Source organism: Cherax quadricarinatus, chromosome 20 (assembly GCF_038502225.1).
Source record: "Cherax quadricarinatus isolate ZL_2023a chromosome 20, ASM3850222v1, whole genome shotgun sequence".
Taxonomy (NCBI): Eukaryota; Metazoa; Arthropoda; class Malacostraca; order Decapoda; family Parastacidae; genus Cherax; species Cherax quadricarinatus.
Window position 1 is genome coordinate 28,038,884 of NC_091311.1, and position 27,695 is coordinate 28,066,578.

The following is a 27,695-nucleotide window of genomic DNA, read 5'->3' on the forward strand; positions in this document are numbered from 1 at the left end:
GTACAGGCACGGTACTGTGGGTTGTGAACTGGTACAGGTGCGGTACTGTGGGATGTGAACTGGTGCACGCACGGTACTGTGGGTTGTGAACTGGTGCAGGCACGGTACTGCGGGTTGTGAACTGGTGCAGGCACGGCACTGTGGGATGGGAACTGGTGCAGGCACGGTACTGTGGGTTGTGAACTGGTGCAGGCACGGTACTGTGGGTTGTGAATTGGTGGAGGCACGGTACTGTGGTTTGTGAACTGGTGCAGGCACGGTACTGTGGTTTGTGAACTGGTGCAGGCACGGTACTGTGGGTTGTGAACTGGTGGAGGCACGGTACTGTGGTTTGTGAACTGGTGCAGACACGGTGCTGTGGTTTGTGAACTGGTGCAGACACGGTACTTTGGTTTATGAACTGGTACAGGCACGGTGCTTTGGGTTGTGAACTGGTACATATACGGTACTGTGGGATGTGAACTGGTGCAGGCACGGTACTGTGGGTTGTGAATTGGTGGAGGAACGGTACTGTGGTTTGTGAACCGGTGGAGGCACGGTACTGTGGTTTGTGAACTGGTGCAGGAACGGTACTGTGGTTTGTGAACTGGTGCAGGCACGGTACTGTGGGTTGTGAACTGGTGGAGGCACGGTACTGTGGTTTGTGAACTGGTGCAGACACGGTACTGTGGTTTGTGAACTGGTGCAGGCACGGTACTATGGTTTATGAACTGGTACAGGCACGGTGCTGTGGGTTGTGAACAGGTACAGATACGGTACTGTGGGATGTGAACTGGTGCAGGCACGGTACTGTGGGTTGTGAACTGGTGCAGGCACGGTACTGTGCGTTGTGAACTGGTGCAAGAACGGTACTGTGGGTTGTGAACTGGTGCAGGCACGGTACTCTGGTTTGTGAACTGGTGCATGCACGATACTATGGTTTGTGAACAGGTGCAGGCACGGTACTGTGGTTCGTGAACTGGTGCAGGCACGGTACTGTGGGTTGTGAATTGGTGCAGGCACGGTACTGTGGTTTGTGAACTGGTGCAGGCACGGTACTGTGGTTTGTGCACGGGTGCAGGCACGGTACTGTGGTTTGTGAACTGGTACAGGCACGGTACTGTGGGATGTGAACTGGTGCAGGCACGGTACTCTGGGTTGTGAACTGGTGCAGGCACGGTACTGCGGGTTGTGAACTGGTGCAGGCACGGTACTGTGGGATGGGAACTAGTGCAGGCACGGTTCTGTGGGTTGTGAACTGGTGCAGGCACAGTACTGTGGGTTGTGAACTGGTGCAGGCATGGTACTGTGGGTTGGGAATTGGTGCAGGCACGGTACTGTGGGTTGTGAACTGGTGAAGCTGGAGATGCTGTCCTGGGAGACAGTAATGGGGAAGCTGGAGATGCTGTCCTGGGAGACAGTAATGGTGAAGCGGGAGATTTTGTCCAGGTAGTCGGGAATTATACGCAGGAAGGAATACATATGAATGACCGCATAGGGGACAGGAGCCATAGTAGGGAAACAAGTGTAGTCAAAGATAAGATAAAACCAATATTGCAAATTAGAAATACCGCAGGAAATAGCAAACAAGAGGACTCCACTAGCAATAGTGAGGATATATTACCAAAAACAAATGGTGGGAGCTCCATTGTTGGTGCTAGGGAGGATAGAAGTAAGACAGGGAAACATGCACCAACAGGGAATACAGTCACAGAAACCCAAGGCAAACGGAAACCAAGCCTGTGCACATACTATGCACTCGGTATCTGCTGGCATGGGAAATCTGGAAAAACAGATGGGACGTGCAACTATGACCACCCTAGGAAATGCCATGCCCATATGACAACAGGAAAATGCAAACTCCCTTCCTGTAAGCTTTTTCACCCTGAACTGTGTACCTCTTCAGTACAGGAAAGACTGTGCTATAACTTAAATTGCCAGGCATACCATCTAAAGGGGACAAAAAGATACAAAACATCCAGGCCATGGGAAAACCTGGGTAGCCACAGCCACTCAAGAGGGAGAGGTTTTTTAGTGCCAGGAAGGAAAAAAAACTGGCAGGAAATGGCAGAAATCGTACACCAAATCCAGTCATTCCTGGAGTGGAACCACAGTCGATGGCCTCCACTCCAAACCAACAGATACAGATACTAATGCCGGAAAAAAAATCCCCCCCCAGTACCAACAATACCACCAGTCCGATAACATTCTTCTTTGCAAATATACAGGGTCTAAAGCCAGCAACAAACAACAAAATACCTTTCATCCGTGGACTGCTTGCAGAGGCAAAGGCAATGTTCGCGGCTTTCACTGAGACCCACATAAAGGATCACTTGGACAACGAAATATGGATCCCAGGTTACAACCTATACAGATGTGACAGAGTGAACAGGCAAAAGGGGGGGGTTGGCCTGTACATTGCAGAGTCACTTGTTTGCACAGAACTGCTAAATGCCTCAAATGATGTAGTGGAAGTTTTAGCAGTAAAGGTCGAGAACCAAAACCTAGTCATTGTGATAGTCTACAAGCCTCCGGATGCAACATCCCAGCAATTCCAGGAACAGCTGTTAAAAATTGACCACTGTCTGGAAAACCTTCCAGCTCCTGCACCCAACATCTTGCTCCTGGGGGATTTCAACTTAAGGCACCTAAAATGGAGGAATATAGCAAATAATATTGTTGCAGTAATAACACCAGGAGGCAGCTCTGATGAAAACTCACACTCACGCGAGCTTTTAAATCTCTGCACAAAATTCAATTTAAACCAGCAAATAATAGAGCCTACTAGACTGGAGAATACACTAGACCTCATCTTCACTAACAATGATGATCTGATAAGAAATATCACCATATCAAAAACAATATACTCAGATCACAACATAATTGAGGTTCAGTCATGTATGCGCGGAGCCCCAGACCGACATAATGAGATTAGTCACGAGGGAGCATTCACCAAATTCAACTTCAATAACAAAAACATAAAGTGGGACCAAGTAAACCAAGTCCTAACCGATATAAGCTGGGAAGATATACTAAGCAACACAGACCCCAACTTATGCCTAGAACAGATTAACTCGGTAGCACTCGATGTATGCACAAGGCTTATTCCTCTAAGAAAAAGGAGGAGTAGATGTAAAACAGAAAGAGACAGGCGCTCCCTTTACAGGCGACGGAAAAGAATAACAGAGCGGCTAAAAGAGGTCAATATATCTGAAATGCGTAGGGAGACACTGGTCAGAGAAATAGCAAGCATCGAACTTAAGCTAAAAGAATCCTTTAGGAGTCAGGAATCGCGGGAAGAACTAAAAGCCATAAATGAAATCGAAAGAAACCCAAAGTATTTATTCTCCTATGCCAAATCAAAATCGAGAACAACGTCCAGTATTGGGCCCCTACTTAAACAAGATGGGTCCTACACAGATGACAACAAGGAAATGAGTGAGCTACTCAAGTCCCAATATGACTCAGTTTTTAGCAAGCCGCTAACCAGACTGAGAGTCGAAGATCAAAATGAATTTTTTATGAGAGAGCCACAAAATTTGATTAACACAAGCCTATCCGATGTTATCCTGACGCCAAATGACTTCGAACAGGCGATAAATGACATGCCCATGCACTCTGCCCCAGGGCCAGACTCATGGAACTCTGTGTTCATCAAGAACTGCAAGAAGCCCCTATCACGAGCCTTTTCCATCCTATGGAGAGGGAGCATGGACACGGGGGTCGTCCCACAGTTACTAAAAACAACAGACATAGCCCCACTCCACAAAGGGGGCAGTAAAGCAACAGCAAAGAACTACAGACCAATAGCACTAACATCCCATATCATAAAAATCTTTGAAAGGGTCCTAAGAAGCAAGATCACCACGCATCTAGAAACCCATCAGTTACACAACCCAGGGCAACATGGGTTTAGAACAGGTCGCTCCTGTCTGTCTCAACTATTGGACCACTACGACAAGGTCCTAAATGCACTAGAAGACAAAAAGAATGCAGATGTAATATATACAGACTTTGCAAAAGCCTTCGACAAGTGTGACCATGGCGTAATAGCGCACAAAATGCGTGCTAAAGGAATAACAGGAAAAGTCGGTCGATGGATCTATAATTTCCTCACTAACAGAACACAGAGAGTAGTCGTCAACAGAGTAAAGTCCGAGGCAGCTACGGTGAAAAGCTCTGTTCCACAAGGCACAGTACTCGCTCCCATCTTGTTCCTCATCCTTATATCCGACATAGACAAGGATGTCAGCCACAGCACCGTGTCTTCCTTTGCAGATGACACCCGAATCTGCATGACAGTGTCTTCCATTGCAGACACTGCAAAGCTCCAGGCAGACATCAACCAAATCTTTCAGTGGGCTGCAGAAAACAATATGAACTTCAACGATGAGAAATTTCAATTACTCAGATATGGTAAACATGAGGAAATTAAATCTTCATCAGAGTACAAAACAAATTCTGGCCACAAAATAGAGCGAAACACCAACGTCAAAGACCTGGGAGTGATCATGTCGGAGGATCTCACCTTCAAGGACCATAACACTGTATCAATCGCATCTGCTAGAAAAATGACAGGATGGATAATGAGAACCTTCAAAACTAGGGAGGCCAAGCCCATGATGACACTCTTCAGGTCACTTGTTCTATCTAGGCTGGAATATTGCTGCACACTAACAGCACCTTTCAAGGCAGGTGAAATTGCCGACCTAGAAAATGTACAGAGAACTTTCACGGCGCGCATAACGGAGATAAAACACCTCAATTATTGGGAGCGCTTGAGGTTCCTAAACCTGTATTCCCTGGAACGCAGGAGGGAGAGATACATGATTATATACACCTGGAAAATCCTAGAGGGACTAGTACCGAACTTGCACACGAAAATCACCCACTACGAAAGCAAAAGACTTGGCAGACGATGCACCATCCCCCCAATGAAAAGCAGGGGTGTCACTAGCACGTTAAGAGACCATACAATAAGTGTCAGGGGCCCGAGACTGTTCAACTGCCTCCCAGCACACATAAGGGGGATTACCAACAGACCCCTGGCAGTCTTCAAGCTGGCACTGGACAAGCACCTAAAGTCAGTTCCGGATCAGCCGGGCTGTGGCTCGTATGTTGGTTTGCGTGCAGCCAGCAGCAACAGCCTGGTTGATCAGGCTCTGATCCACCAGGAGGCCTGGTCTCAGACCGGCCCGCGGGGGCGTTGACCCCCGGAACTCTCTCCAGGTAAACTCCAGGTACTGTTGGTTGTGAACTGGTACAGGCACTGTACTGCGGGTTGTGAACTATTGGAGGCACGTTACTGTGGGTTGTGAACTGTTGCAGGCACGGTACTGTGGGATGTGAACTGGTGCAGGCACGGTACTGTGGGTTGTGAACTGGTGCAGGCACGGTACTGTGGGGTGTGAACTGGTGCAACAACGGTACTGTGGGTTGTGAACTTGTACAGGCACGGTACTGTGGTTTGTGAACTGGTGCATGCACGATACTGTGGTTTGTGAACGGGCGCAAGCACGGTACTGTGGTTTGTGAACTGGTGCAGGCACGGTACTGTGGGTTGCGAATTAGTGCAGGCACGGTACTGTGGTTTGTGAACTGGTGCAGGCACGGTACTGTGGTTTGTGAACGGGTGCAGGCACGGTACTGTGGTTTGTGAACTGGTACAGGCACGGTACTGTGGGTTGTGAACTGGTACATGTACGGTACTGTGGGATGTGAACTGGTGCAGGCAGGGTACTGTGGGATGTGAAGTGGTGCAGGTACGGTACTGCGGGTTGTGATCTGGTGCAGGCACGGTACTGTGGGATGGGAACTAGTGCAGGCACGGTACTGTGGGTTGTGAACTGGTGCAGGCACAGTACTGTGGGTTGTAAACTGGTGCAGGCACGGTACTCTGGGTTGGGAACTGGTGCAGGCACGGTACTGTGGGTTGTGAACTGGTGCAGGCACGGTACTGTGGGTTGTGAACTGGTGCAGGCACGGTACTGTTGGTTGTGAACTGGTACAGGCACGATACTGCGGGTTGTTAACTATTGGAGGCACGGTACTGTGGGTTGTGAATTGGTACAAGCACGGTACGGTGGGTTGTGAACTGGTGCAGGAACGGTACTGTGGGTTGTGAACTGCAGCAGGCACGGTACTGTGGGTTGTGAACTGGTGCAGGCACGGTACTGTGGGTTCTGAACTGGTGCAGGCACGGTACTGCGGGTTGTGAACTGGTGCAGGCACGGTTCTCTGGGATGGGAACTAGTGCAGGCACGGTACTGTGGGTTGTGAACTGGTGCAGGCACAGTACTGTGGGTTGTAAACTGGTGCAGGCACGGTACTGTGGGTTGGGAACTGGTGCAGGCACGGTACTGTGGTTTGTGAACTGGTGCAGGCACGGTACTGTTGGTTGTGAACTGGTACAGGCACGGTACTGCGGGTTGTTAACTATTGGAGGCACGGTACTGTGGGTTGTGAACTGCAGCAGGCACCGTATTGTGGGTTGTGAACTGGTGCAGGCACGGTACTGTGGGTTGTGAACTGGTACAGGCACGGTGCTGTGGGTTGTGAACTGGTACAGATACGGTACTGTGGGATGTGAACTGGTGCAGGCACGGTACTGTGGGTTGTGAACTGCAGCAGGCACCGTATTGTGGGTTGTGAACTGGTGCAGGCACGGTACTGTGGGTTGTGAACTGGTACAGGCACGGTGCTGTGGGTTGTGAACTGGTACAGATACGGTACTGTGGGATGTGAACTGGTGCAGGCACGGTACTGTGGGTTGTGAACTGGTGCAGGCACGGTACTGTGGGTTGTGAACTGGTGCAAGAACGGTACTGTGGGTTGTGAACTGGTGCAGGCACGGTTCTGTGGTTTGTGAACTGGTGCATGCACGATACTGTGGTTTGTGAACGGGTGCAGGCACGGTATTGTGGTTCGTGAACTGGTCCAGGCACGGTACTGTGGGTTGTGAATTGGTGCAGGCACGGTACTGTGGTTTGTGAACTTGTGCAGGCACGGTACTGTGGTTTGTGAACTGTTACAGACACGGTACTGTGGGTTGAGAACTGGTACAGGTACGGTGCTGTGGGATGTGAACTGGTGCAGGCACGGTACAGTGGGTTGTGAACTGGTGCAGGCACGGTACTGTGGGTTGTGAACTGGTGCAGGCACGGTACTGTGGTTTGTGAACTGGTGTATGCACGGTACTGTGGGTTGTGAATTGGTGCAGGCACGGTACTGTGGTTTGTGGACTGGTGCAGGCACGGTAATGTTGTTTGTGAACGGGTTGAGGCACGGCACTGTGGTTTGTGAACTGGTACAGGCAGGTACTGTGGGTTGTGAACTGGTGCAAGAACGGTACTGTGGGTTGTGAACTATTGGAGGCACGTTACTGTGGGTTGTGAACTGTTGCAGGAACGGTACTGTGAGATGTGAACTGGTGCAGGCACGGTACTGTGTGTCGTGAATTGGTGCAGGCACGGTACTGTGGTTTGTGAACTGGTGCAGGCACGGTACTGTGGGTTGTGAATTGGTGCAGGCACGGTACTGTGGTTTGTGAACTGGTGCAGGCACGGTACTGTGGTTTGTGAACTGGTGCAGGCACGGTACTGTGGTTTGTGAACTTTAACAGGCACGGTACTGTGGGTTGTGAACTGGTACTGGTACGGTACTGTGGGATGTGAACTGGTGCAGGCACGGTACTGTGGCTTTTGAACTGGTGCAGGCACGGTACTGCGGGTTGTGAACTGGTGCAGGCACAGTACTGTGGGATGGGAACTGGTGCAGGCACGGTACTGTGGGTTGTGAACTGGTGCAGGCACGGTACTGTGGGTTGTGAACTGGTGCAGGCACGGTACTGTGGGTTGTGAACTGGTGCAGGCACGGTACTGTGGGTTGTGAACTGGTGCAGGCACGGTACTGTGGGTTGTGAACTTGTGCAGGCACGGTACTGTGGGTTGTGAACTGGTGCAGGCACGGTACTGTTGGTTGTGAACTGGTACAGGCACGGTACTGTGGGTTGTGAATTGGTACAGGCACGGTACGGTGGGTTGTAAACTGGTGCAGGAACGGTACTGTGGATTGTGAACTGCAGCAGGCACGGTACTGTGGGATGTGAACTGGTGCAGGCACGGTACTGTGGGTTGTGAACTGGTGCAGGCACGGTACTGTGGGTTGTGAACTGGTGCAGGCACGGTACTGTGGGTTGTGAACTGGTGCAGGCACGGTACTGTGGTTTGTGAACTGGTGCAGGCACGGTACTGTGGGTTGTGAACTGGTGCAGGCACGGTACTGTGGTTTGTGAACTGGTGCAGGCACGGTACTGTGGGTTGTGAACTGGTACAGGCACGGTACTGTGGGTTGTGAACTGGTGCAGGCACGGTACTGTGGTTTGTGAACTGGTGCAGGCACGGTACTGTGGTTTGTGAACTGGTGCAGGCACGGTGCTGTGGGTTGTGAACAGGTACAGATACGGTACTGTGGGATGTGAACTGGTGCAGGCACGGTACTGTGGTTTGTGAACTGGTACAGACACGGTACTGTGGGTTGAGAACTGGTACAGGTACGGTGCTGTGGGATGTGAACTGGTGCAGGCACGGTACTGTGGGTTGTGAACTGGTGCAGGCACGGTACTGCGGGTTGTGAACTGGTGCAGGCACGGTACTGTGGGATGGGAACTAGTGCAGGCACGGTACTGTGGGTTGTGAACTGGTGCAGGCACGGTACTGTGGGTTGTGAACTGGTGCAGGCACGGTACTGTGGGTTGTGAACTGGTGCAGGCACGGTACTGTGGGTTGAAAACTGGTGCAGGCACGGTACTGTGGGTTGTGAACTGGTGCAGGCACTGTACTGTGGGTTGTGAACTATTGCAGGCACGGTACTTTTGGTTGTGAACTATTGCAGGCACGGTACTGTGGGTTGTGAACTGGTGCAGGCACGGTACTGTGGGTTGTGAACTGGTGCAGGCACGGTACTGTTGGTTGTGAATTGGTACAGGCACGGTTCGGTGGGTTGTAAACTGGTGCAGGAACGGTACTGTGGATTGTGAACTGCAGCAGGCACGGTACTGTGCGTTATGAACTGGTGCAGGCACGGTACTGTGGGTTGTGAACTGGTACAGGCTCGGCACTGTGGGTTGTGAACTGGTACAGGCACGGTACTGTGGGTTGTGAACTGGTGCAGGCACGGAACTGTGGGTTGTGAATTGGTGGAGGCACGGTACTGTGGTTTGTGAACTGGTGGAGGCACGGTATTGTGGTTTGTGAACTGGTGCAGGCACGGTACTGTGGTTTGTGAGCTGGTGCAGGCACGGTACTGTGGGTTGTGAACTGGTGCAAGCACGGTACTGTGGTTTGTGAACTGGTGCAGACACGGTACTGTGGTTTGTGAACTGGTGCAGGCACGGTACTGTGGGTTGTGAACTGGTGCAGTCACGGTACTGTGGTTTATGAACTGGTACAGGCACGGTACTGTGGGTTGTGAACTGGTACAGATACGGTACTGTGGGATGTGAACTGGTGCAGGCACGGTACTGTGGGTTGTGAACTGGTGCAGGCACGGTCCTGTGGTTTGTGAACTGGTGCATGCACGGTACTGTGGTTTGTGAATTTCTTCAGGCACGGTACTGTGGTTTGTGAACTGGTGCACGCACGGTACTGTGGTTTGTGAACGGGTGCAGGCACGGTACTGTGGTTTGTGAACTGGTACAGGCACGGTACTGTGGGTTGTGAACTGGTGCAAGAACGGTACTGTGGGTTGTGAACTGGTGCAGGCACGGTACTGTGGTTTGTGAACTGGTGCACGCACGGTACTGTGGTTTGTGAACGGGTGCATGCACGGTACTGTGGTTTGTGAACTGGTACAGGCACGGTACTGTGGGTTGTGAATTGGTGCAGGCACGGTATTGTGGTTTGTGAACTGGTGCAGGCACGGTACTGTTGTTTGTGAACGGGTGCAGGCACGGTACTGTGGTTTGTGAACTGGTACAGGCACGGTACTGTGGGTTGTGAACTGGCACAGGTGCGGAACTGTGGGATGTGAACTGGTGCACGCACGGTACTGTGCGTTGTGAACTGGTGCAAGAACGGTACTGTGGGTTGTGAACTGGTACTGTGGGTTGTGAACTGGTGCAGGCACGGTACTGTGGGTTGTGAACTGGTGCAGGCACGGTACTGTGGGTTGTGAACTGGTGCAGGCACGGTACTGTGGTTTGTGAACTGGTGCAGGCACGGTACTGTGGTTTGTGAACTGGTGCAGGCACGGTACTGTGGTTTGTGAACTGGTGCAGGCACGGTACTGTGGGTTGTGAACTGGTGCAGGCACGGTACTGTGGTTTGTGAACTGGTGCAGGCACGGTACTGTGGTTTGTGAACTGGTGCAGGCACGGTACTGTGGTTTGTGAACTGGTACAGGCACGGTACTGTGGGTTGTGAATTGGTACAGGTACGGTACTGTGGGATGTGAACTGGTGCAGGCACGGTACTGTGGGTTGTGAACTGGTGCAGGCACGGTACTGCGGGTTGTGAACTGGTGCAGGCACGGCACTGTGGGTTGTGAACTGGTGAAGGCACGGTACTGTGGGTTGGGAACTGGTGCAGGCACGGTACTGTGGGTTGTGAACTGGTGCAGGCACGGTACTGTGGGTTGGGAACTGGTGCAGCCACGGTACTGTGGGTTGTGAACTGGTGCAGGCACGGTACTGTGGGTTGTGAACTGGTGAAGGCACGGTACTGCGGGTTGTGAACTATTGGAGGCACGGTTCTGCGGGTTGTGAACTGTTGCAGGCACGGTACTGTGGGATGTGAACTGGTGCAGGCACGGTACTGTGGGTTGTGAACTGGTGCAGGCACGGTACTGTGGGTTGTGAACTGGTGCAAGAACGGTACTGTGGGTTGTGAACTTGTACAGGCACGGTACTGTGGTTTGTGAACTGGTACATGCACGATACTGTGGATTGTGAACGGGCGCAAGCACGGTACTGTGGTTTGTGAACTGGTGCAGGCACGGTACTGTGGGTTGTGAATTGGTGCAGGCACGGTACTGTGGTTTGTGAACTGGTGCAGGCACGTTACTGTGGTTTGTGAACGGGTGCAGGCACGGTACTGTGGTTTGTGAACTGGTACAGGCACGGTATTGTGGGTTGTGAACTGGTACAGGTACGGTACTGTGGGATGTGAACTGGTGCAGGCAGGGTACTGTGGGATGTGAACTGGTGCAGGCACGGTACTGCGGGTTGTGATCTGGTGCAGGCACGGTACTGTGGGATGGGAACTAGTGCAGGCACGGTACTGTGGGTTGTGAACTGGTGCACTCACAGTACTGTGGGTTGTAAACTGGTGCAGGCACGGTACTCTGGGTTGGGAACTGGTGCAGGCACGGTACTGTGGGTTGTGAACTGGTGCAGGCACGGTACTGTGGGTTGTGAACTGGTGCAGGCACGGTACTGTTGGTTGTGAACTGGTACAGGCACGGTACTGCGGGTTGTTAAATATTGGAGGCACGGTACTGTGGGTTGTGAACTGTTGCAGGCACGGTACTGTGGGTTGTGAACTGGTACAGGCACGGTACTGTGGGTTGTGAACTGGTGCAGGCACGGTACGGTGGGTTGTGAACTGGTGCAGGCACGGTACTGTGGGTTGTGAACTGTTGCAGGCACGGTACTGTGGGTTGTGAACTGGTACAGGCACGGTACTGTGCGTTGTGAACTGGTACAGGCACGGTACTGTGGGTTGTGAACTGGTGCAGGCACGGTACTGCGGGTTGTGAACTGGTGCAGGCACGGTACTCTGGGATGGGAACTAGTGCAGGCACGGTACTGTGGGTTGTGAACTGGTGCAGGCACAGTACTGTGGGTTGTAAACTGGTGCAGGCACGGTACTGTGGGTTGGGAACTGGTGCAGGCACGGTACTGTGGGTTGTGAACTGGTGCAGGCACGGTACTGTTGGTTGTGAACTGGTACAGGCACGGTACTGCGGGTTGTTAACTACTGGAGGCACGGTACTATGGGTTGTGAACTTTTGCTGGCACGGTACTGTGGGTTGTGAACTGGTGCAGGCACTGCACTGTGGGTTGTGAATTGGTACAGGCACGGTACTGTGGGTTGTGAACTGGTGCAGGCACGGTACTGTTGGTTGTGAATTGGTACAGGCACGGTACGGTGGGTTGTAAACTGGTGCAGGAACGGTACTGTGGATTGTGAACTGCAGCAGGCACGGTACTGTGGGTTGTGAACTGGTGCAGGCACGGTACTGTGGGTTGTGAACTGGTAAAGGCACGGTACTGTGGGTTGTGAACTGGTACAGGCACGGTACTGTGGGTTGTGAACTGGTGCAGGCACGGTACTGTGGGTTGTGAATTGGTGGAGGAACGGTACTGTGGTTTGTGAACCGGTGGAGGCACGGTACTGTGGTTTGTGAACTGGTGGAGGCAACTGTGGGTTGTGAACTGTTGCAGGCACGGTTCTGTGGGTTGTGAACTGGTGCAGGCACGGTACTGTGGGTTGTGAACTGGTGGAGGCACGGTACTGTGGGTTGTGAACTGGTGGAGGCACGGTACTGTGGGTTGTGAACTGGTGCAGGCACGGTAGTGTGCGTTGTGAACTGGTGGTGCACGGTACTGTGGGTTTTGAACGGTGCAGACACTGTGGTTTGTGAACGGGTGCAGGCACGGTACTGTGGTTTGTGATCTGGTACAGGCACGGTACTGTGGGTTGTGAATTGGTGCAGGCACGGTACTGTGGTTTGTTAACTGGTACAGGCACGGTACTGTGGGTTGTGAATTGGTGCAGGCACGGTACTGTGGTTTGTGAACTGGTGCAGGCACGGTACTGTGGTTTGTGAACGGGTGCAGGCACGGTACTGTGGTTTGTGAACTGGTACAGGCACGGTACTGTGGGTTGTGAACTGGTACAGGTGCGGTACTGAGGGATGTGAACTGGTGCAAGCACGGTACTGTGGGTTGTGAACTGGTGCAGGCACGGTACTGCGGGTTGTGAACTGGTGCAGGCACGGCACTGTGGGATGGGAACTGGTGCAGGCACGGTACTGTGGGTTGTGAACTGGTGCAGGCACGGTACTGTGGGTTGGGAACTGGTGCAGGCACGGTACTGTGGGTTGTGAACTGGTGCAGGCACGGTACTGTTGGTTGTGAACTGGTACAGGCACGGTACTGTGGGTTGTGAATTGGTACAGGCACGGTACGGTGGGTTGTAAACTGGTGCAGGAACGGTTCTGTGGGTTGTGAACTGCAGCAGGCACGGTACTGTGGGTTGTGAACTGGTGCAGGCACGGTTCTGTGAGTTGTGAACTGGTACAGGCACGGTACTTTGGTTTGTGAACCGGTGGAGGCACGGTACTGTGGTTTGTGAACTGGTGCAGGCACGGTACTGTGGTTTGTGAACTGGTGCAGGCACGGTACTGTGGGTTGTGAACTGGTGGAGGCACGGTACTGTGGTTTGTGAACTGGTGCAGGCACGGTACTGTGGTTTGTGAACTGGTGCAGGCACGGTACTGTGGTTTGTGAACTGGTACAGGCACGGTACTGTGGGTTGTGAACTGGTGCAGGCACGGTACTGTGGTTTGTGAACTGGTGCAGGCACGGTACTGTGGGTTGTGAACTGGTGCAGGCACGGTACTGTGGGTTGTGAACTGGTGCAGGCACGGTACTGTGGTTTGTGAACTGGTGCATGCACGATACTGTGGTTTGTGAACGGGTGCAGGCACGGTACTGTGGTTCGTGAACTGGTGCAGGCACGGTACTGTGGGTTGTGAATTGGTGCAGGCACGGTACTCTGGTTTGTGAACTGGTGCATGCACGGTACTGTGGTTTGTGAACGGGTGCAGGCACGGTACTGTGGTTTGTTAACTTGTACAGGCACTGTACTGTGGGTTGTGAACTGGTACAGGTACGGTACTGTGGGATGTGAACTGGTGCAGGCACGGTACTGTGGGTTGTGAACTGGTGCAGGCACGGTACTGCGGGTTGTGATCTGGTGCAGGCACGGTTCTGTGGGATGGGAACTAGTGCAGGCATGGTACTGTGGGTTGTGAACTGGTGCAGGCACAGTACTGTGGGTTGTGAACTGGCGCAGGCAGGGTACTGTGGGTTTGGAACTGGTGCAGGCACGGTACTGTGTTTTGTGAACTGGTGCAGGCACGGTACTGTGGGTTGTGAACTGGTGCAGGCACGGTACTGTTGGTTGTGAACTGGTACAGGCACTGTACTGCGGGTTGTGAACTATTGGAGGCACAGTACTGTTGGTTGTGAACTGTTGCAGGCACGGTACTGTGGGATGTGAACTGGTGCAGGCACGGTACTGTGGGTTGTGAACTGGTGCAGGCACGGTACTGTGGGTTGTGAACTGGTGCAAGAACGGTACTCTGGGTTGTGAACTTGTGCAGGCACGGTACTGTGGTTTGTGAACTGGTGCATGCACGATACTGTGGTTTGTGAAAGGCGCAAGCACGGTATTGTGGTTTGTGAACTGGTGCAGGCACGGTACTCTGGGTTGGGAACTGGTGCAGGCACGGTACTGTGGGTTGTGAACTGGTGCATGCACGGTACTGTTGGTTGTAAACTGGTACAGGCACGGTACTGTGCTTTGTTAACTGGTTCAGGCACGTTACTGTGGTTTGTGAACTGGTTCAGGTACGGTACTGTGGGTTGTGAACTGGTGCAGGCACGGTACTGTGGGTTGTGAACTGGTGCAGGCACGGTACTGTGGGTTGTGAACTGGTGCAGGCACGGTACTGTGGGTTGTGAACTGGTGCAGGCACGGTACTGTGGGTTGTGAACTGGTGAAGGCACGGTACTGTGGGTTGGGAACTGGTGCAGGCACGGTACTGTGGTTGTGAACTGGTGCAGGCACGGTACTGTGGGTTGTGAACTGGTGCAGGCACGGTACTGTGGGTTGTGAACTGGTCCAGGCACGGTACTGTGGTTGTTGTGAACTGGTGCAGGCACGGTACTGTGGGTTGTGAACTTGTGCAGGCACGGTACTGTGGGTTGTGAACTGGTGCAGGCACGGTACTGTGGGTTGTGAACTGGTACAGGCACGGTCCTGTGGGTTGTGAACTGGTGCAGGAACGGTACTGTGCAGCAGGCACGGTACTGTGGGTTGTGAACTGGTGCAGGCACGGTACAGTGGGTTGTGAACTGGTGCAGGCACGGTACTGCGGGTTGTGAACTTTTGCAGGCACGGTACTGTGCACGGGTTGTGAACTGGTGCAGGCACGGTACTGTGGGTTGTGAACTGGTGCAGGCACGGTACTGTGGGTTGTGAACTGGTGCAGGCACGGTACTGAACTGGTGGTTTGTGAACTGGTGCAGACACGGTACTGTGGGTTGTGAACTGGTGCAGGCACGGTACTGTGGGTTGTGAACTGGTGCAGGCACGGTACTGTGGGTTGTGAACTGGTGCAGGCACGGTACTGTGGGTTGTGAACTGGTGCAGGCACGGTACTGTGGGTTGTGAACTGGTGCAGGCACGGTACTGTGGGTTGTGAACTGGTGCAGGCACGGTACTGTGGGTTGTGAACTGGTGCAGGCACGGTACTGTGGGTTGTGAACTGGTGCAGGCACTGTACTGTGGGTTGTGAACTGGTGCAGGCACGGTACTCTGGGTTGTGAACTGGTGCAGGCACGGTACTGTGGGTTATGAACTGGTGCAGGCACGGTACTGTGGTTGTTGTGAACTGGGAACTGGTGCAGGCACGGTACTGTGGTTGTGAACTGTTGGTGAGGCACGGTACTGTGGTTGTTGTGAACTGGTACAGGCACGGTACTGTGGGTTGTGAACTGGTGCAGGCACGGTACTGTGGGTTGTGAACTGGTGCAGGCACGGTTCTGTGGGTTGTGAACTGGAGGAGGCACGGTACTGTGGGTTGTGAACTGGTGCAGGCACGGTACTGTGGGTTGTCAACTGGGTCAGGCACGGTACTGTGGGTTGAGAACTGGTGCAGGCAGGGTACTGTGGTTTGTGAACTGGTGCAGGCACGGTACAGTGGGTTGTGAACTGGTGGAGGCACTGTACTGTGGGTTGTGAACTGGTGCAGGCACGGTACTGTGGGTTGTGGACTGGTGCAGGCACGGTACTGTGGTTTGTGAACTGGTACAGGCACGGTACTGTGGGTTGTGAACTGGTACAGGTACGGTACTGTGGGATGTAAACTGGTGCAGGCATGGTACTGTGGGATGGGAACTAGTGCAGGCACGGTTCTGTGGGTTGTGAACTGGTGCAGGCACGGTACTGTGGGTTTGTGATCTGCTGCCGGCACGGTACTGTCGGTTGTGAACTGGTTCAGGCACGGTACTGTGGGATGTTAACTGGTGCAGGCACGGTACTGTGGGTTGTGAACTTGTGCAGGCACGGAACTGTGGGTTGTGAACTGGTGCAGGCACGGTACTGTGGTTGTGAACTGGTGCAGGCACGCTACTGTGGGTTGTGAAGTATTGCAGGCACGGTACTGTGGGTTGTGAACTGTAGCAGGCACGGAACTGTGGGTTGTGAACTGGTGCAGGCACGGTACTGTGGGTTGTGAACTGGTACAGGCACGGTACTGTGCGGTGTGAACTGGTACAGGCACGGTACAGTGGGTTGTGAACTGACGCAGGCACGGTACTGTGGGTTGTGAACTGGTGCAGGCACGGTACTGTGGGTTGTGAACTGGTGCAGGCACGGTACTGTGGGTTGTGAACTGGTGCAGGCACGGTACTGTGGGTTGTGAACTGGTGCAGGCACGGTACTGTGGGTTGTGAACTGGTGCAGGCACGGTACTGTGGGTTGGGAACTGGTGCAGGCACGGTACTGTGGGTTGTGAACTGGTGCAGGCACGGTACTGTGGGTTGTGAACTGGTGCAGGCACGGTACTGTGGGTTGTGAACTGGTGCAGGCACGGTACTGTGGGTTGTGAACTGGTGCAGGCACGGTACTGTGGGTTGTGAACTGGTGCAGGCACGGTACTGTGGGTTGTGAACAGGAGGAGGCACGGTACAGTGGGTTGTGAACTTTTGCTGGCACGGTACTGTGGGTTGTGAACTGGTGCAGGCACGGTACTGTTGGTTGTGAATTGGTACAGGCACGGTACTGTGTTTTGTAAACTGGTGCAGGAACGGTACTATGGGTTGTGAACTTGTGCTGGCACGGTACTGTGGGTTGTGAACTGGTGCAGGCACGGTACTGTGGGTTGTGAACTGGTGCAGGCTTGGTACTGTGGGTTGTGAACTGGTACAGGCACGGTACTGTGGGTTGTGAACTGGTGCAGGCACGGTACTGTGGGTTGTGAATTGGTGGAGGCACGGTACTGTGGTTTGTGAACTGGTGGAGGCACGGTACTGTGGTTTGTGAACTGGTGCAGGCACGGTACTGTGGGTTGTGAACTGGTGCAGGCACGGTACTGTGGGTTGGAAACTGGCGGAGGCACGGTACTGTGGGTTGTGAACTGGTGAAGACACGGTACTGTGTGTTGTTAACTGGAGCAGGCACGGTACTGAGGGTTGTGAACTGGTGCAGGCACGGTACTGTGGGTTGCGAACTGGTGCAGGCACGGTACTGTGGGTTTTGAACTGCTGCAGACACGGTATTGTGGTTTGTGAACTGGTGCATGCACGGTACTGTGGTTTGTGAACTGGTACAGGCAGGGTACTGTGGGTTGTGAATTGGTGCAGGCACGGTACTGTGGTTTGTGAACTGGTACAGGCACGGTACTGTGGGTTGTGAATTGGTGTAGGCACGGTATTGTGGTTTGTGAACTGGTGCAGGCACGGTACTGTGGTTTGTGAACGGGTGCAGGCACGGTACTGTGGTTTGTGAACTGGTACAGGCACGGTACTGTTGGTTGTGAACTGGTGCAGGCACGTTACTGTGGGTTGTGAACGGGTGCAGGCACGGTACTGTGGGTTGTGAACTGGTCCAGGCACGGTACTGTGGGTTGTGAACTGGTGCAGGCACGGTACTGTGGGTTGTGAACTGGTGCAGGCACGGTACTGTGGGTTGTGAACTGGTGCAGGCACGGTACTGTGGTTGTGAACTGGTGCACGGTACTGTGGGTTGTGTGCAGGCATGGTACTGTTGGTTGTAAACTGGTGCAGGAACGGTTCTGTGGGTTGTGAACTGCAGCAGGCACGGTACTGTGGGTTGTGAACTAGTGCAGGCACGGTTCTGTGAGTTGTGAACTGGTACAGGCACGGTACTTTGGTTTGTGAACCGGTGGAGGCACGGTACTGTGGTTTGTGAACTGGTGCAGGCACGGTACTGTGGTTTGTGGACTTGTGCAGGCACGGTACTGTGGGTTGTGAACTTGTGGAGGCACGGTACTGTGGTTTGTGAACTGGTGCAGACACGGTACTGTGGTTTGTGAACTGTTGCAGGCACGGTACTGTGGTTTATGAACTGGTACAGGCACGGTGCTGTGGGTTGTGAACTGGTGCAGATACGGTACTGTGGGATGTGAACTGGTGCAGGCACGGTACTGTGCGTTGTGAACTGGTGCAAGAACGGTACTGTGGGTTGTGAACTAGTGCAGGCACAGTACTGTGGTTTGTGAACTGGTGCATGCACGATACTGTGGTTTGTGAACGGGTGCAGGCACGGTACTGTGGTTCGTGAACTCGTGCAGGCACGGTACTGTGGGTTGTGAATTGGTGCAGGCACGGTACTGTGGTTTGTGAACTGGTGCAGGCAAGGTACTGTGGTTTGTGAACGGGTGCAGGCACGGTACTGTGCTTTGTGAACTCGTACAGGCACGGTGCTGTGGGTTGTGAATTGGTACAGGTACGGTACTGTGGGATGTGAACTGGTGCAGGCACGGTACTGTGGGTTGTGAACTGGTGCAGGCACGGTACTGCGGGTTGTGAACTGGTGCAGGCACGGTACTGTGGGATGGGAACTAGTGCAGGCACGGTACTGTGGGTTGTGAACTGGTGCAGGCACATTACTGTGGGTTGTGAACTGGAGCAGGCACGGTACTGTGGGTTGGGAACTGGTGCAGCCACGGTACTGTGGGTTGTGAACTGTTGCAGGCACGGTACTGAGGGATGTGAACTGGTGCAGGCACACGGTGTGAACTGGTACAGGCACGGTACTGCGGGTTGTGAACTATTGGAGGCACGGTACTGCGGGTTGTGAACTATTGGAGGCACGGTTCTGTGGGTTGTGAACTGGTGCAGGCACGGTACTGTGGGTTGTGAACTGGTGCAGGCACGGTACTGTGGGTTGTGAACTGGTGCAAGAACGGTACTCTGGGTTGTGAACTTGTGCAGGCACAGTACTGTGGTTTGTGAACTGGTGCATGCACGATACTGTGGTTTGTGAACGGGCGCAAGCACGGTACTGTGGTTTGTGAACTGGTGCAGGCACGGTACTGTGGGTTGTGAATTGGTGCAGGCACGGTACTGTGGTTTGTGAACTGGTGCAGGCACGGTACTGTGGTTTGTGAACGGGTGCAGGCACGGTACTGTGGTTTGTGAACTGGTACAGGCACGGTACTGTGGGTTGTGAACTGGTACAGGTACGGTACTGTGGGATGTGAACTGGTGCAGGCACGGTACTGTGGGATGTGAACTGGTGCAGGCACGGTACTGCGGGTTGTGATCTGGTGCAGGCACGGTACTGTGGGATGGGAACTAGTGCAGGCACGGTACTGTGGGTTGTGAACTGGTGCAGGCACAGTACTGTGGGTTGTAAACTGGTGCAGGCACGGTACTCTGGGTTGGGAACTGGTGCAGGCACGGTACTGTGGGTTGTGAACTGGTGCAGGCACGGTACTGTGGGTTGTGAACTGGTGCAGGCACGGTACTGTTGGTTGTGAACTGGTACAGGCACGGTACTGCGGGTTGTTAACTATTAGAGGCACGGTACTGTGGGTTGTGAACTGGTGCAGGCACGGTACTGTGGGTTGTGAACTGGTGCAGGCACGGTACTGTGGGTTGTGAACTGGTACAGGCACGGTACTGTGGGTTGTGAACTGGTGCAGGCACGGTACTGTGGGTTGTGAACTGGTGCAGGCACGGTACTGTGGGTTGTGAACTGGTGCAGGCACGGTACTGTGGGTTGGGAGCTGGTGCAGGCACGGCACTGTGGGTTGGTTGGTACAGGCACGGTACGGTGGGTTGTGAACTGGTGCACGGTACTGTGGGTTGTGAACTGGTGCAGGCACGGTACTGTGGGTTGTGAACTGGTGCAGGCACGGTACTGTGGGTTGTGAACTGGTACAGGCACGGTACTGTGGGTTGTGAACTGGTACAGGCACGGTACTGTGGGTTGTGAACTGGTGCAGGCACGGTAGTGTGGGTTGTGATCTGGTGCAGGCACGGTACTGTGGGTTGTGAACTGATGCAGGCACAGTACTGTGGGTTGTAAACTGGTGCAGGCACGGTACTGTGGGTTGTGAACTGGTGCAGGCACGGTACTGTGGGTTGTGAACTGGTGCAGGCACGGTACTGTGGGTTGTGAACTGGTGCAGGCACGGTACTGTGGGTTGGGAACTGGTGCAGGCACGGTACTGTTGGTTGTGAACTGTTGCAGGCACGGTACTGTGGGATGTGAACTGGTGCAGGCACGGTACTGTGGGTTGTGAACTGGTGCAGGCACGGTACTGTGGGTTGTGAACTGGTGCAAGAACGGTACTGTGGGTTGTGAACTGGTGCAGGCACGGTACTGTGGTTTGTGAACTGGTGCATGCACGATACTGTGGTTTGTGAACGGGTGCAGGCACGGTACTGTGGGTTGTGAACTGGTGCAGGCACGGTACTGTGGGTTGTGAATTGGTGCAGGCACGGTACTGTGGTTTGTGAACTGGTGCAGGCACGGTACTGTGGTTTGTGAACGGGTGCAGGCACGGTACTGTGGTTTGTGAACTGGTACAGGCACGGTACTGTGGGTTGTGAACTGGTACAGGTACGGTACTGTGGGATGTGAACTGGTGCAGGCACGGTACTGTGGGTTGTGAACTGGTGCAGGCACGGTACTGCGGGTTGTGAACTGGTGCAGGCACGGTACTGTGGGATGGGAACTAGTGCAGGCACGGTACTGTGGGTTGTGAACTGGTGCAGGCACGGTACTGTGGGTTGTGAACTGGTGCAGGCACGGTACTGTGGGTTGTGAACTGGTGCAGGCACGGTACTGTGGGTTGTGAACTGGTGCAGGCACGGTACTGTGGGTTGTGAACTGGTACAGGCACGGTACTGCGGGTTGTGAACTTTTGCAGGCACGGTACTGTGGGTTGTGAACTGGTGCAGGCACGGTACTGTGGGTTGGGAACTGGTGCAGGCACGGTAGTGTGGGTTGTGAACTGGTGCAGGCATGGTACTGTTGGTTGTAAACTGGTGCAGGAACGGTTCTGTGGGTTGTGAACTGCAGCAGGCACGGTACTGTGGGTTGTGAACTAGTGCAGGCACGGTACTGTAGGTTGTGAACTGGTACAGGCACTGTACTGTGCGTTGTGAACTGGTACAGGCACGGTACAGTGGGTTGTGAACTGGCGCAGACACGGTACTGCGGGTTGTGAACTGGTGCAGGCACGGTACTGTGGGTTGTGAACTGGTGCAGGCACGGTACTGTGGGTTGTGAACTTGTGCAGGCACGGTACTGTGGGTTGTGAACTGGTGCAGGCACGGTACTGTGGGTTGTGAACTGGTGCAGGCACGGTACTGTGCAGGCACGGTACTGTTGGTTGTGAACTGGTACAGGCACGGTACTGCGGGTTGTTAAATATTGGAGGCACGGTACTGTGGGTTGTGAACTGTTGCAGGCACGGTACTGTGAGTTGTGAACTGGTGCAGGCACGGCAATGTGGGTTGTGAATTGGTACAGGCACGGTACGGTGGGTTGTGAACTGGTGCAGGAAAGTACTGTGGGTTGTGAACTGCAGCAGGCACGGTACTGTGGGTTGTGAACTGGTGCAGGCACGGTACTGTGGGTTGTGAACTGGTACAGGCACGGTACTGTGCGTTGTGAACTGGTACAGGCACGGTACAGTGGGTTGTGAACTGGCGCAGGCACGGTACTGCGGGTTGTGAACTTGTGCAGGCACGGTACTCTGGGATGGGAACTTGTGCAGGCACGGTACTGTGGGTTGTGAACTGGTGCAGGCACAGTACTGTGGGTTGTAAACTGGTGCAGGCACGGTACTGTGGGTTGGGAACTGGTGCAGGCACGGTACTGTGGGTTGTGAACTGGTGCAGGCACGGTACTGTTGGTTGTGAACTGGTACAGGCACGGTACTGCGGGTTGTTAACTATTGGAGGCACGGTACTGTGGGTTGTGAACTGTTGCAGGCACGGTACTGTGGGTTGTGAACTGGTGCAGGCACTGCACTGTGGGTTGTGAATTGGTACAGGCACGGTACGGTGGGTTGTGAACTGGTGCAGGAACGGTACTGTGGGTTGTGAACTGCAGCAAGCACGGTACTGTGGGTTGTGAACTGGTGCAGGCACGGTACTGTGGGTTGTGAACTGGTACAGGCACGGTACTGTGGGTTGTGAACTGGTACAGGCACGGTACTGTGGGTTGTGAACTGTTGGAGGCACGGTACTGTGGTTTGTGAACTGGTGGAGGCACGGTACTGTGGGTTGGAAACTGGCGGAGGCACGGTACTGTGGGTTGTGAACTGGTGCAGGCACGGTACTGAGGGTTGTGAGCTGGTTCAGGCACGGTACTGTGGGTTGCGAACTGGTGCAGGCACGGTACTGTGGGTTGTAAACTGGTGCAGGCACGGTACTGTGGGTTATGAACTGGTGCAGGCACCGTACTGAGGGTTGGGAACTGGTGCAGGCACATTACTGTGGGCTGTGAACTGGTGCAGGCACGGTACTGTGGGTTGTGAACTGCTGCAGGCACGGTACTGTGGGTTGTGAACTGGTGCTGGCACGGTACTGTGGGTTGTGAACTGTTGCAGACACGGTACTGTGGGTTCTGAACTGGTGCAGGCACGGTACTGTGGGTTGTGAACTGGTGCAGGCACTGTACTGTGGGTTATGAACTGGTGCAGGCACCGTACTGAGGGTTGGGAACTGGTGCAGGCACGGTACTGTGGGTTTTGAACTGTTGCAGACACGGTACTGTGGGTTGTGAACTGGTGCAGGGACGGTACTGTGGGTTGTGAACTGGTGCAGGCACGGTACTGTGGGTTGTGAACTGGTGCAGGCACGGTTCTGTGGGTTGTGAACTGGTGCAGGGACGGTACTGTGGGTTGTGAACTGGTGCAGGCACGGAACTGTGGGTTGTGAACTGGTGCAGGCACGGTTCTGTGGGTTGTGAACTGCTGCAGGCACGGTACTGTGGGTTGTGAACTGGTGCTGGCACGGTACTGTGGGTTGTGAACTGGTGCAGGCGCAGTACTGTGGGTTGGGAACTGGTGCAGGCACGGTATTGTGGGTTGTGAACTTTTGCAGGCACGGTACTGTGGGTTGTGAACTGGTGCAGGCACGGTACTGTGGGTTGTTAACTGGTGCTGGCACGGCATTGTGGGTTGTGAACTGGTGCAGGGACGGTACTGTGGGTTGTGAACTGGTGCAGGCACTGTACTGTGGGTTGTGAACTGGTGGAGGTACGGCACTGTGGTTTGTGAACTGGTGCAGGCACGGTACTGTGGGTTGTGAACTGGTGCATGCACGGTACTGTGGGTTGTGAACTGGTGGAGGCACGGTACTGTGGTTTGTGAACTGGTGGAGGCACGGTACTGTGGTTTGTGAACTGGTGCAGGCACGGTACTGTGGGTTGTGAACTGGTGCAGGCACGGTACTGTGGGTTGTGAACTGGTGCAGGCACGGTACTGTGGGTTGTGAACTGGTGCAGGCACGGTACTGTTGGTTGTGAACTGGTACAGGCACGGTACTGCGGGTTGTTAACTATTAGAGGCACGGTACTGTGGGTTGTGAACTGTTGCAGGCACGGTAGTGTGGGTTGTGAACTGGTGCAGGCACGGCACTGTGGGTTGTGAATTGGTACAGGCACGGTACGGTGGGTTGTGAACTGGTGCAGGAACGGTACTCTGGGTTGTGAACTGCAGCAGGCACGGTACTGTGGGTTGTGAACTGGTGCAGGCACGGTACTGTGGGTTGTGAACTGGTACAGGCACGGTACTGTGCGTTGTGAACTGGTACAGGCACGGTACAGTGGGTTGTGAACTGGCGCAGGCACGGTACTGCGGGTTGTGAACTTGTGCAGGCACGGTACTCTGGGATGGGAACTTGTGCAGGCACGGTACTGTGGGTTGTGAACTGGTGCAGGCACAGTACTGTGGGTTGTAAACTGGTGCAGGCACGGTACTGTGGGTTGGGAACTGGTGCAGGCACGGTACTGTGGGTTGTGAACTGGTGCAGGCACGGTACTGTTGGTTGTGAACTGGTACAGGCACGGTTCTGCGGGTTGTTAACTATTGGAGGCACGGTACTGTGGGTTGTGAACTGGTGCAGGCACTGCACTGTGGGTTGTGAATTGGTACAGGCACGGTACGGTGGGTTGTGAACTGGTGCAGGAACGGTACTGTGGGTTGTGAACTGCAGCAGGCACGGTACTGTGGGTTGTGAACTGGTGCAGGCACGGTACTGTGGGTTGTGAACTGGTACAGGCACGGTACTGTGGGTTGTGAACTGGTACAGGCACGGTACTGTGGGTTGTGAACTGGTGCAGGCACGGTTCTGTGGGTTGTGAACTGTTGGAGGCACGGCACTGTGGTTTGTGAACTGGTGGAGGCACGGTACTGTGGGTTGGAAACTGGCGGAGGCACGGTACTGTGGGTTGTGAACTGGTGGAGGCACGGTACTGTGGGTTGGAAACTGGTGCAGGCACGGTACTGTGGGTTGTGAACTGGTGCAGGCACGGTACTGTGGGTTATGAACTGGTGCAGGCACCGTACTGAGGGTTGGGAACTGGTGCAGGCACGGTACTGTGGGCTGTGAACTGGTGCAGGCACGGTACTGTGGGCTGTGAACTGCTGCAGGCACGGTACTGTGGGTTGTGGACTGGTGCTGGCACGGTACTGTGGGTTGTGAACTGTTGCAGGCACTGTACTGTGGGTTATGAACTGGTGCAGGCACCGTACTGTGGGTTGTGAACTGGTGCAGGCACTGTACTGTGGGTTATGAACTGGTGCAGGCACCGTACTGAGGGTTGGGAACTGGTGCAGGCACGGTACTGTGGGTTTTGAACTGTTGCAGACACGGTACTGTGGGTTGTGAACTGGTGCAGGGACGGTACTGTGGGTTGTGAACTGGTGCAGGCACGGTACTGTGGGTTATGAACTGGTGCAGGCACCGTACTGAGGGTTGGGAACTGGTGCAGGCACGGTACTGTGGGTTGTGAACTGGTGCAGGCACGGAACTGTGGGTTGTGAACTGGTGCAGGCACGGTTCTGTGGGTTGTGAACTGCTGCAGGCACGGTACTGTGGGTTGTGAACTGGTGCTGGCACGGTACTGTGGGTTGTGAACTTGTGCAGGCACAGTACTGTGGGTTGGGAACTGGTGCAGGCACGGTACTGTGGGTTGTGAACTGGTGCAGGCACGGTACTGTGGGTTGTGAACTGGTGCAGGCACGGTACTGTGGGTTGTGAACTGGTGCTGGCACGGCATTGTGTGTTGTGAACTTTTGCAGGGACGGTACTGTGGGTTGTGAACTGGTGCAGGCACGGTACTGTGGGTTGTGAACTGGTGGAGGTACGGCACTGTGGTTTGTGAACTGGTGCAGGCACGGTACTGTGGGTTGTGAACTTGTGCATGCACGGTACTGTGGGTTGTGAACTGGTGGAGGCACGGTACTGTGGTTTCTGAACTGGTGGAGGCACGGTACTGTGGTTTGTGAACTGGTGCAGGCACGGTACTGTGGGTTGTGAACTGGTGCAGGCACGGTACTGTGGGTTGTGAACTGGTGCAGGCACGGTACTGTGGTTTGTGAACTGGTGCAGGCACGGTACTGTGGGTTGTGAACTGGTGCAGGCACTGTACTGTGGTTTGTGAACTGGTACAGGCACGGTACTGTGGGTTGTGAACTGGTACAGGTACGGTACTGTGGGATGTAAACTGGTGCAGGCACGGTACTGTGGGTTGTGAACTGGTGCAGGCACGGAACTGTGGGTTGTGAACTGGTGCAGGAACGGTACTGTGGGTTGTGAACTGGTGCAGGCACGGTACTGTGGTTTGTGAACTGGTGCAGGCACGGTACTGTGGTTTGTGAACTGGTGCAGGCACGGTACTTTGGTTTGTGAACTGGTGCAGGCACGGTACTGTGGTTTGTGAACTGGTGCATGCACGGTACTGTGGTTTGTGAACTGGTGCAGGCACGGTACTTTGGTTTGTGAACTGGTGCAGGCACGGTACTGTGGTTTGTGAACTGGTACAGACACGGTACTGTGGGTTGAGAACTGGTACAAGTATGGTGCTGTGAGATGTGAACTGGTGCAGGCACGGTACTGTGGGTTGTGAACTTGTGCAGGCACGGTACTGCGGGTTGTGAACTGGTGGAGGCACGGTATTGTGGGTTGGGAACTGGTGCAGTCACGGTACTGTGGGTTATGAACTGGTGCAGGCACGGTACTGTGGGTTGGGAACTGGTGCAGGCACGGTACTGTGGGTTGGGAACTGGTGCAGGCACGGTACTGTTCTTTGTGAACTGGTTTAGGGACTGTACTGTGGGTCGTGAACTGGTGCAGGCACGGTTCTGTGGGTTGTGAACTGCTACAGTTACTGTATTGTGTATTGTTAATTGTTGCAGTTTCTGTATTGTGGGGTGTGACTTGTTACTGCCACGATTTATTAGATGGTGAATTGTTCCTGCTACTCTTTTATGGGTTACACAAATGTCTCGCATATAGGAGACTGGAACTTTTGACTACGTTTCGGGCCGACTTGGACCGAATTAAGTCGGTTCGGCTTAATTTGCACCGCGCGCACACACACACACACACACACACTCACACACACACACACACACACACACACACACACACACACACACACACACACACACACACACACACACACACACACACACACACTCACGCACACACACATACACACACACACAGACACACACAGACACACACAGACACACACACACACACACACACACACACACACACACACACACACACACACACACACACACACACACACACCCACACACACACACACACACACTGAGGAAGGGTGATGGGGAATTCACAAGAAACGACCACGAGGTATGTCAGGAGCTCAACACAAGATTTAAAGAGGTATTTACAGTGGAACCCAGTAGGACTCCAGGAAATCAGAACAGGGGGGCACACCCGCAAGTCCTGGATGAGGTACATATAACCAAGGAGGAGGTGAAGAAGCTGCTATGCGAACTTGACACCTCAAAGGCGGTGGGACCAGACAACATCTCTCCATGGGTCCTTAAAGAGGGAGCAGAGATATTGTGTGAGCCATTAACAAAGATCTTCAACACATCACTTGAAACTGGGCAACTCTTTGAGGTATGGAAAATGGCAAATGTAGTCCCAATTTTTAAAAAGGGAGACAGACATGAGGCACTAAACTACAGACCTGTATCACTAACGTGTATAGTATGCAAGGTCATGGAGAAGATCATCAGGAGGAGAGTGGTGGGGCACCTGGAAAGAAACAAGTGTATAATTGACAACCAGCACGGTTTCAGGGAAGGAAAATCCTGTGTCACAAACCTACTAGAGTTTTATGACAAGGTGACAGAAGTAAGACAAGAGAGAGAGGGGTGGATCGACTGCATATTTTTGG